The sequence below is a fragment of the Delphinapterus leucas genome, chromosome 6 (genome assembly GCF_059928025.1).
Source record: "Delphinapterus leucas isolate spDelLeu-1000000601 "Yukka" chromosome 6, BTC_Dleu_Yukka2, whole genome shotgun sequence".
Taxonomy (NCBI): domain Eukaryota; kingdom Metazoa; phylum Chordata; class Mammalia; order Artiodactyla; family Monodontidae; genus Delphinapterus; species Delphinapterus leucas.
This window is the reverse complement of record NC_143134.1, coordinates 25,096,984-25,108,147: the sequence shown is the minus strand read 5'-3', so window position 1 is coordinate 25,108,147 and position 11,164 is coordinate 25,096,984.

Here is an 11,164-nt window from a genome sequence, read left to right as displayed (position 1 = left end):
TGCTCAGCCTGAGTCCTCACCCTGGCCACCCCACCCGGACCCCCGCCTCATGAGGCTTGTGCTCTCATACCCACACTGGTTCACCCCATGAGTTGACGTTCTCCTCAAACTGCTTGGGCTCACAAAACCCACACTGGCCAGCCTTCAACTCTTAGCTCTAGGACTGACGTGTTCGAGAAGAAGTGTAACTGGAACCACAATCTGAGGGTCAAGGTGATAAAAGTTTACAGGATTCCTTCACTTCTGCTGCTCTTTCTTTCTTGAGGGGAGTGGTGATAAGGAAGTGGAGGCCCTGCATGTGCTCACAGTAGGAATGCTCTGGAGCCCAGACAGAGCAAGGAAGCCCCCTCTGTGTGGCCCAGCTTTCTTTTGTCACTTGGTCCTCCCCATGGGGTCCTTTCAATTAGAAGGGAGAGGATCCAAATAACATTTATGAATTGCTACTAAGTGGCACCTGTTGTGTAAATTACTCTTAACCACAGCCCTTGAGTAGGTGTTATTTTTATAACTTTTCAGGTGAGAAAAATATGACTTAGAAAATTTACCTTGTTTATTCATGTCCACCAAGGGAGCAGAGCCAGGATTTGGACTCAGGACGGTGTTCCTCCAAATCTCAGTCTACCTCCTGGTCTCTTGTGATGAAAGAGATTGTAATACATCTCACAGGGCCAGACAGATAGAATGTGCTTAATAATGTCTGTTAAAGGAATTCCCAAGCAGTATTAAGGTCTGTGTGAAGAAAAACTTGAAGTGTGAAGTTGGGGGGCTTTTATGAGTTTAGGAGACTTTCGACTCAAACCCTCTCAGGGTATTATCTCTACTTTTCTTCCTGAGATGTGAAGTTAGCATTTATATTAGGAGAAGAAGCTGTTTGTGTTGCAAAGCTGAGAAGTATTTTCTTGTACACCTTCATGAGATTAGTGGTTTTATCAAGAATAAGAAAGTAATATTTATTGGGCTTTTGTTATATATCTGATCCCATTCTAGTGCTTTGCACTTATGACTTTATTCAATGGTCACTATGAGGTGGGGGTTATTATTTTCCTCTGTGTGTAAGCAGGACCCTAAGGCACAGAGCCTTTATGTAGCGTGTGAGGTTATAGAATGGAAAAGAGGTAGAACTAGTATCTGAATCCAGGCTGATTGGTTCTTGCACCTGGTCCTTGACCATAGTTTCCACTAACGTATTAACTTTACAGCAACTGGTTCTATTATTTAGCTGAATGTATTTTTTCATAAAGCTGTTGTGACAATTAACTCAATGGACATAAAAACAGTTTGCAAAACACAAAAGTCATATAATTCTATGTTTATATTATTATTTATTGAGTTTGTATTATATCAAGTGTTTTTCCCTCTTTAGCTGTTTTTGAGAAAGGCATTATAACATTAAATTAGAAATTATTAAGTCAGAAGTAAGTGTATCTAGGCATTCGTTGAATGCTATGTGCCAGGCACAATAATCAAAAACATGTCTTTAAAGAGTTAACAATCCAGAAGGGGAGGTGGACAAGTGAACTAACTATTACAACACCCTATAACAATTACTGTGATGGCTGTAAGAAGAGGATGCTACAGAAGAAAAAAAGGAAGTGTACATAAAAGTTGCTCAAGAGGGAAAATATGAAGTCAGGATCCTGGCAGGATATCAGCTTCACTCTATATGGTTCAACTGAGTGAACTTTCTGGGAGGGACTTTTAGAAAGTCATGGGCAGGGTTAAGGAGGCCAAAAACAGGCGTTGAGGCACCAGGAGTCCAGCAATCATGGGAAGATCTTAACACCTTAGGCTGAAAGGTCAAAGAAAAGCCCATTTACCAGAGCCCATGAGAGCTGGAACTATGGAGGAGTGGCTGCCATCGAGGTGTGCAGCATTGGAGGATGCAGTTATTGATAGATATCAGATATTAGACTCTAAAACAGGGGGTGGGGAGCAAGGAAGAAATACTCCAACCTCTTTCTCCTTCTACCTTGCAATCTCCTGCTGGAATCTCTCATCAGCAAAACCCAGATGAAAGTCAACTGTCAAAGGAGCCCACATAATGCACTCTCTAGGGGTCAGCCATCCGCACAGAGCAGGACCAAAGGTTAGAAAATGGATCTGGGGTGAAGACAAGTGGAGAATAATCCGGAAGGCTTCCTAGAAGTGGTGATCCCTTAATCAGACTTGAAGTATAAAGAAGAGTTTTCTAGGTAAAGATGGAGGGGGAAGGAAGGGAAGGTATGCCAGGCAGAGTTTATCCCGTTTAAAGGTATGATTCAGTCAAAAAACTGTAATATCTTCATGATGAATGCAGAGGGAGGGAGGTTGCAATCTTCACATGGCCTGGACCAGTATAACCTCCTGGCCATTCTCTTTCTTTCTACTCTACCCACTCTCCATTCATTCTAAACCTAGAACACTGATTATCATCCCTGAGTATTTTCTTTCTGCCACCTGCCTTCTTAGAATCCTTAATGACTCTCAGTTACCTCTAACAATTCTAAGTGCATTGCATATATTAATTATTTAATCATCACAACAACCCTTTAAGAAAAGATACTTTCATTATCCCTATTATGCAGACAAGGAAATCAAGGCATAGACTTTGTATCACACACCTAGGAAGTGTAGAGCTAGGGTCCAATGTCAGGCAGTCCAGAATGCATGCCCTTCACTCTCAGTAACTATGCTGTACTTCCTCTCCACATGGAGGCCCTTCACAAGCTGATCTGCTTTTTTGACTTCCCAAATTTCCCTCTCTTGTAGGAAGGTGCGTTTCTTCAATATTCTTTCTGAATCACTGAGCATTCCTTCTTGTTTGGGATGCCTTACCTTTATTTCCTTTAATATTACATCTCGTTGTCTCTACTTCCTCAAGCTCAGATTAAGCCCTAAGTCTCCCCTTATTGTTTCCAACTCTGACTCCATTATAAGTCTTCCCATAGCCTTGATTCCGGCCGTTACCACTGGCATATGATTTTCTTAATGGTCTGCTGTGCTGGGTGCCTTTATTTGAGTCCATTGTTTAGGGCTCTCAAACCAGAAGCTCTGTTCCTAATTCAAGGGGATATAACAACAGACGTAAAATGGTCTGGGACACCCCTGGTACAAAGTCCAGGTCACCATATTCCTTCCCCACTTTCTACTTCAACTGACTGTATGATCAGTGAATTAGGTAGCCAACATCCTGGTTTTCCTGGAACAGCTCTGGTTCATGCTTATTGTTTTGCTGTAATAATGAGAGGTGTCTTTTTGTTCTCTCTCAAAAGTTCCTAGTTTGGAGGATAAATTATGTGGTGGTGGGGTTGGGGAAATTTCTCCCTCTACCCACCTTGAGTTTTTTTTTTTTTTAACATCTTGAGTTCCAGTGGCTGGACTAATAATGAAATTGACACCAGACTGATTAACAGGAGAAAAAGAAACATTTTAATTCATGCATGGCCCAAACAGGCCACTATACCTTTTAGACAAAGAAACGATAAATTTGTAAGGAATTGACAGGACAAGGAAACTTAGGTTTTGAGTGCCCATTAGTGAAGAATCTAAACAGAGTTTGGGCTTTGGGTAGCAAATTAAAGAAGCAACAGGGTTTGTTTATATAGACTTCTAGGTCAGTCCTAAGTTCCCTATCTTTGGCAATAAGGGTATCCTTCTACCTCCAGATGCAGGGAGTGAACCTTTCACATGAGAGATATATTTTCTACTTTCTAGGAGACAAAAAGGAGAGTCAGAGTGCCCCCTTTAAGTTGGCTGTTTCTTTAATTCAAAATAACCTATGTACCATTGAGGCACATTTGGGGGTGGCCTACCTTGGACCCCAACAGTAGTCATTCTGTGTAATGGTACCTCTGTTTGAAATAAACAAGTCCTCTGTGATGGACATGGGAGGGTCTGAGGTCTTTGATAAGAATTACAAATGGAATGTCAGGCAGTATGTATGGGCAACAATTGCTTGGCTCTCCTTAAAACATAGATTAGAGGCTACATCCTACACTTCTCTTTTTAAAACCAGACCCAGGAAGTATGGTTAAAAACTCAGCCAACTAATAATGACATAGCATGGAATCTAGTTGGGTATAGATCTATTTAGAGTAGTAGACCGACCAGGCACATCTGGTGATGAAAAAGCCTTCCCTTGGTCACCGATCAGAGGACGAATAATGGACACAGCTGTGGAATCTGTGCTGTCACTGACCCTTTATGCTTTCTACATGGGGAAGACCAGTGCAAAGCTTACCTAGAGGGTCTGTGGTACAGCTGTATTGGGCCTGGGTGATGAAGGGCTCCAGGATGAAGCTCACAAGAAATGCTGCCATTGTTTCACCAGGGCCATTCACATGTGTCATTTCGCCTGGAAGCTACTGGTTGATTCCTAGGTCTCTCTCTTCCACTTGGAGGCTCACCCTTTGGCTTGCCCATCTCTCTGGGACAAAGCTCTGGGGAGCAGGGCCAGAAAACAGAACCAGGGAGGTCCTGCTGGGTGAAATGCCATATAAATGCATTTCAGAGAGCAGCCCTTCCAGGTTTTTTCTTTTTTTTTTTTTTTTTTTGACCTTTCTTCCAGTGTCTACTAAAAAATTAATTCTTGAGATTGAATTGACTGAAAGGACAGTGAATAAAAACTGGGAGCTGTGCATCACTAAATCTCTGGGAAGAAAATAAAAATAGAGACTCTGTCCCAAAAGTGATTTTAAAGGTCAGATAGCCTGAACATGTTGACCTTGTCCCTGATGATTAGAATTACAACAATTTTTTCTAAGGAACAACATTTTTTTTTTCCCTAAGGGGCAAAAACAATAAGCCTCCCTCCCTTTTTTTTTAAGACAAAAGGAATGCTGTCCAAGGGTTAGAGAGGGAATGAAGGAATGGAAGAAAAATGGAAAAGTTGGTATAAGGTCACCTGAAGGAGAGAGAACTAGAAGCAGATCATTTGGACAAGCAGGTGTGCAGGCAGAGGAGGTGGAAGAAGATGAGTGCACCTGGGCTGTGCCTATTTCCAGAGGGAGAGTCCAGAACACCTTGCATGGGGGCAAGCGTAGTGACTGGGCCAGTGTGGGATAAAAGTGGTTACTAGTGACCCAAATCATTGCCTGTAAGTCTCTAGCTTGGCCAAAGTGCCCAGATTACTTGGCTGCTTTGGCTATGGTGTCAAAAGTCTCTGTTAAAATAGAAATTCCATTGATAGTTATGAATAGTGTAATATGAAGTAATGTACCAAATGACTTTAGTTTCCTTTTTGTAGCCTGAAGAACATTTTGGAAAAGGGAGACCAGGGTGTCAAAGAGGTGCAGGGATGGGAGATTGTCTGAATGTGGTTGAAGACTCTGGGAACCTGGAGTAGAAGGGGGCCTTGGACCTCTAGGGACAGGAATTCTGAGAATAAATTTTACCTACTTCATTGTTTTATCTAGGGTCAGATTAGAATAGGCTGCCTTTTGTTTATATACTTAGTTCATTTATTCATTATGTGCCCACCAAGAACTTCATGGCAGGCTTACATGTGCTTTGGTGGTTGAGGCAGTGTATGAATCCAGCAATGGCTACCGAGAAAGGTCAGAAACACTTCTGAGAAGGGCAGAGAACAAATTAGAGCCAGTGCATTTGTTGCTCGTTTGTTGGTGAGCAAAAGAAGAAAGTGGGCAGTGTCCCAGCTGCATGGTGAAGGGTCTGTTGGCACAGTCAGCATTGACCAGAAACAGTGGGGTTGATGGTGGTTTAAACCAAAACCAGGTATAGTGGGTTGAATAACGTCCCCCTGTCCCTAAATTCCTGTCCACCTGGGACCACAGAATGGGACCTTATTTGGAAAGACGGTCTTTACAGTTGTAATTAGTTAAAATGAGATTATACTAGATTGGGGTGAGTTCTAAATCCAATGACTGGTATCTTTATGCGAGAAAGGAGAGGAAGATTCAGACACAGTGGCACAGAGGGGACACGGAATAAGGCTACCTGACAACAGGGGTAGAGATTGGAGTGATGCATCTCAAAACCAAGGAATGTGAAGAGCTGCTGGCAACCACCAGAAGCTAGGAGAGAGGACAGCTTCTCCTTCAGAGCCTCCAGAAAGAACCAACTCTGCTGACACCTTGATCTTGGAGTTCCAGCCTCCAGAACTGTGAGAGAATAAAGGTCTTGTTTTAAGCAGCCCCTCTTGTGGTATGTTGCTACGGCAGCCCTAGGAAACTAATGCATCAGGTTCTAGGGATACTCTTCCTTCCCCACGATTGTTTCAGGGAGAGCAAGGAGACAGACAGTGCAGGGCTGAATGTAAGCTCAAGACCAAGAGAATAACTGAAATCAGGGAGGGCCCGCGATAAGTGTGGGTAGGGGTAGATGCACTGGCTCACACAATGTTCTTCGGCAGTGGAGAAACTGCCTGGAAGGTGCTGTCTACCTGCGGGTACTTCAGCAAGTCTTAAGGGCATTGGGCTCTTGGACCAATTGCACACATGATTCAACTGATTTTTTGCTATCTTCCTTTAAAAGCTCTCTTTCTTCTTCTTTAAAAAAGTCTCTCTTTCCAGGGATCTCTGCAATCAGACACCTTCAGGTGCATTGTATCTTGGTGAGAAACATGACAATAAGCTAGCTAATGGCCCAGAACTTTCCCCAGGGTGGGGTCAGTTTCAGGCGCCGTAGGAGGGCAGAATTGGGAGAGCTACCAGTTAAACTTAATTTCTTTGTCTGCAAAGGAAAATCACAGGAATATACATCTATTGTTTGCCTAAGGTGAAGTAAGCTACGGAATAGATCTCTCTTGCTCTTAGAAACTCCTCAGGAGTCCTAGGTTTAGGATGTTTCAGAGGTAGAGATGGCTGACAAGGGAAAAAGTCTGGTCACCAGGTCGATGATGAGTGATTTAAAGCCCCATGGAGACTGCTTTAGATTTTCTTGAGAAGCTTCTCTCTAAGGAGAACATGAGCTTCTTTGCATTTGAGCCTAAGCCAACCTATACTAGAGCAGTGAGCTCTCAGGAAGGCACAGGCATAGCAGATACGAAACGTTTAAGCCATCAAAGCGCACTGGAAAAGCCTATTCAAACTTAAGTGACTTCGAATGTGATACCTTGATTATCTACTAGATGGAATTATAAGACACAAATGGTGAGGCATATAGGGGAGTTTGGAATGGGGAATTGTCAGAAAGCCCCATTAAGCCTGAGAGGGCTTATTAGAAATGCTACTCAATGCTTGGATTCAAAAATACATTTAACTAGGCTTCTTTGGCTCTTCTTTCTGAGTCTTTACTTGAACCCTGGAGGCGGGGAGTGTTTCACAGCAGGATAGAGTCGTATTTGCTAATTCTTGAGGATTAGTAGAAAGAGTATTAATGAGATCTCGATCAGGGTCTGCTGTGGTTATGGGGACCCGATTTGGGGTTTATTGCCTTTTACAATATTTCTTAAGACTCAGGATTCTAACCAATTTGAAAAATATCATTTATATTCAGTGTCTACTCTAGGGCAAGCAATAGGTTTACTATGTTACACTCAGGACACAGTTTGGGGAGGCAAAAGTTAAATACAGAAAGTGCTGCTGAGACAGCACCACCCTCAGACCTGGGCAAGCAGGGCTGTTGCCTAAGATCTGTACCTCAGAGGACTTTGCGGTACTTTCCCTGACACTTTCCAAGTCCTTCTCGGATGCCTGGGAAAAGCTGGATCTGGCAGCGCAGTACAAGCAGAGAACCCAGAGCCCAGACAGGGGCCCCACATGACCGTGGTTCCCATTTCTACCCTTTGTAGCACCTTCTGGTCCTCCACATCCCTCCTCCAAACTGAATGAGTGTGAGTACACACACACACACACACACACACACACACACACACACACACACAGAGGCTCCACTGACCCAGGTCTGAGAGCAGTTTTATCTGAGCAGGGCTTTCTGCATTTATATTTTACCTCTCCAAACTGTGTCCTAAATGTACATATATACACACACACACACACACACACACACACACACACACATATATACATATATATATATATTTTTTTCAAACTATGTTCTTGGGTTGACAGGATGTGCCAAGGAACATCTGTAATTGTTCCAGAGCCCTGTGTCTGGCCCTGAGTTTCAGGCAGGAATTCTGTGCCTAGATTGGTCCTGCTGGCTGGTGGAGTATTTATTTCACAGAATCCGAAGAAATTGGGCTGCCAGAATGGTGCTGATCTTGGGTGACCTTCATTCATGTCAGACACAAGATGAGTTCAGTGCTCTGCCGACAGTCCACAACCAATCCTTTGTTGAGCCATGTGTATGGTTCTACGTGTTGACTGTCACTCATTCATGTTCTGTCCATAGCGACACCTCCAGACTACAGGACCCGAGGGCAGTGGGATGTGATGACAGTGGAGAATGCCTACATTTTCCTTAAGCCTGAGTTAGAAGACATGACTAGAGACACTTTTCTTACATTTTCTGTTCCAATGAGAATGTGTCCAGACCTAGAGGTAAGTGAGAAAATGGGAGCTTGGCTGCAGTCATGAGTAGTCATGATTCCTAGAGGGGATGTTTGTTCTGGCAGGTGATGTACAGAAGATGAAGTTATAAGACACAGCTTTGAACCAATCAGGCAAGTTAGCTTTTGGAACCTTGAGGGCAAGGACTAGGGCCACCAGATATAGTGCTAAGTTCCAAGGGAAGAAGCATGGTCTTTGGGAAGTTGGGGAAAGCAAAGTAGTGCCCTCAACTTGAGAGAGTGTGAATTTTTGTAGGTCGGCACAAGCAGATATTCAAAAACATGTAGTAAAAGTGGGGGAAAGAGATATTGGGACCGGGGTGCTTGGTGCATTTTCCTGAATTAATCTCTTTGACAAAGTCATGGCCGAACTAGACATGAAGATGGCTTTTGCTGAACTGCAGTCCTGGGACTCTCCAGGAGTAGAGCTGTGGAAACATTTGGAGGCTATTTCAGTTATTGGAATAGAGAATGGTGGGTGGGAAGAGCAATGTCTTTGTGGTGGCCAAAGTGGGAAGGTTTTGGACACATAGGTGCTCTTGCCACTAGTGATACAGCCTTCAGGCAAGTCCACTTCATCATGACTTGTACCATGCTCAAGTACACCCAGGAAAAGAGCATGAGCTTTGGAACCAGTTCAATATGGGGACACCTTAAGTCCTTAGGCAATCTGTCTGAACCTTAGTTTACTTCTCTAATAAAATGAGGAGAATACATGGTTGTAATTCTAGAATGAACTGACGTATAAAGAAGTGCTTTGTGATCTGTTTGTATTCCTTTCACGTGCAAATGAATACATACACAAGCAAGTCCTTGTCCTTAGTTCTTCTCTAAATCCCTCTTCTTCCTTTTGAGGTCATGTTTCAGCTGAGGGGTCTATGGAGCCTTCCCCCCAGAACCCTGTCCCTTCAGCATGGGTGTATTCCTTCCCCCCTTCAGTTAGACAGATCAGTGGAGTACTTGGCCCTGAGCAGTAGCTCAGTTGTGAGCCCTTTGATTTCCTCTTTCCTTTAATGTTTTCGAAGATCAGGAAGATTTCCTACCCCTTGTGAATGCAGCTCAGCTGCTAGCAGAGAACACAGAAGCAAGTAGAAACCAGGACCAATTATAGCCCAGGCTGACCTGAAGATGGAGCTCTACAAGGTGACCTGAGGAATCTCCTGCAAGTTAGAGATCTAGGGCTGCTGAGAGGGCTGCACAGGAAATTCCTTGGGAATGTGGACTGAGATGAATGGCTATAGTTGGGAGAAGTCAGAAGGCAGCCATCAGCATCTGATGCCCCCAGATAAACATTCCCAGGTCCTCCTGTCCTGTGTCAGCCCTTGGACACTTTATCACCAAATCCCCCTGCCTCCTCTGAGTGGCAACAGAGAAGAGACACTGCTCACCAGAGCTTGCAGAGCACTTTGAGCTGGGTGAAAGGTCAGCCTTGGCACCCTGGAGTAAGATAGAAATTGGCTGGTAGATTCATGGGTAGCCTCTTGCTCCTTTGGGAGGTTGTATATTATCCCCTCCCCCATGCGAGAGATATGTGATTCTATGTGACCAAAGAGTCGGGATCGAGGTTAGATTTTGCACTCCTTGCGTGCATGTTTTCTAAAGAGCTTGGATCTCCAGGGGCTTCCCTTAGCTTCTGGCACGTGGCAAAACTGCTGTGTTGAACCTGAACTTGGAATTGTGATGAGAGTTCTTTTGACTTATGCGTCCACAGATAAAATATATTACTACTCTGTGAAATAATCGTATATAGTTAGAATTATATAATAATAATTATTAAATATATGCATTTTTTCTGCAGTCTCTTCATTTCTTATCCTTTGAAAGTACCAGTGTCTTCTCTCAATTGAAAATGTCATATAATAAAGAAATAAACATACATGGCACTGTAAGCCACTTCAATGTATTATCTGTACACTAGATATATAGTAGAGACAGGAATCAAATTAGAAATGTGTATATCCATGGTATGATTTGGGTACATATTTACACCCCTCAGTTTTCACACCATGTGCAAAGTAGAAGCACTCCACTGTTCTCTTTTCCTCTCCCAGCAGGTATATAAAATTAAGCTGAGCCCCAGCTAGAGGACCTAGGGTAGATTCTGACCTTGTGATGCCTTTCTTGTTCTCTCACATGGACTCTGGTGTAGGTTCATGGGGCAATCCGTGCCCCACGTGTAGGCAGATTGGGTTAGTTCTCTGGAGTCTCATTTCCCAGTACTTAGTGCTGAGAATCATTCTGGAGAGCTGTAGAGGTCAGGGAGAGTGCAGTGCTCGGGGGAAAGTGGATGAGAAGCACAGATGTTGGTGGAGAGGGGAACCTATGGCAGGCTTACTGCTGTTTCCAACTATTTCCTGCAGAGCTTTCCTGAAACAAAGTGGGGCAGAGGAAGAGGAGCAGTGGGTCATAGAAGTTACCCCTTATTCGTTCAGCCCATATGATTAGAAATGCAGGGCGTCCCCATGCCCTCAAATTGTACTCATTCTTCCTGAAAAATTACTACTGCTTTTTCCACTGATGTTTTGTCTAAGTGATTCTTCATTTGTTTTGTTACAGTAAAGAAAAAAATCTTTAGAAAAGCTCAGTAACTTCATATATTCCTATCTATAGAGAAAGCAATATATGAAAAGGCTTTCAAATTGTGCTCATAAAATATTTCTCTGCTTTGTTATTTATCCATTTTACTTTGTGGTCCCAGAAATGCGTCATCAGCAA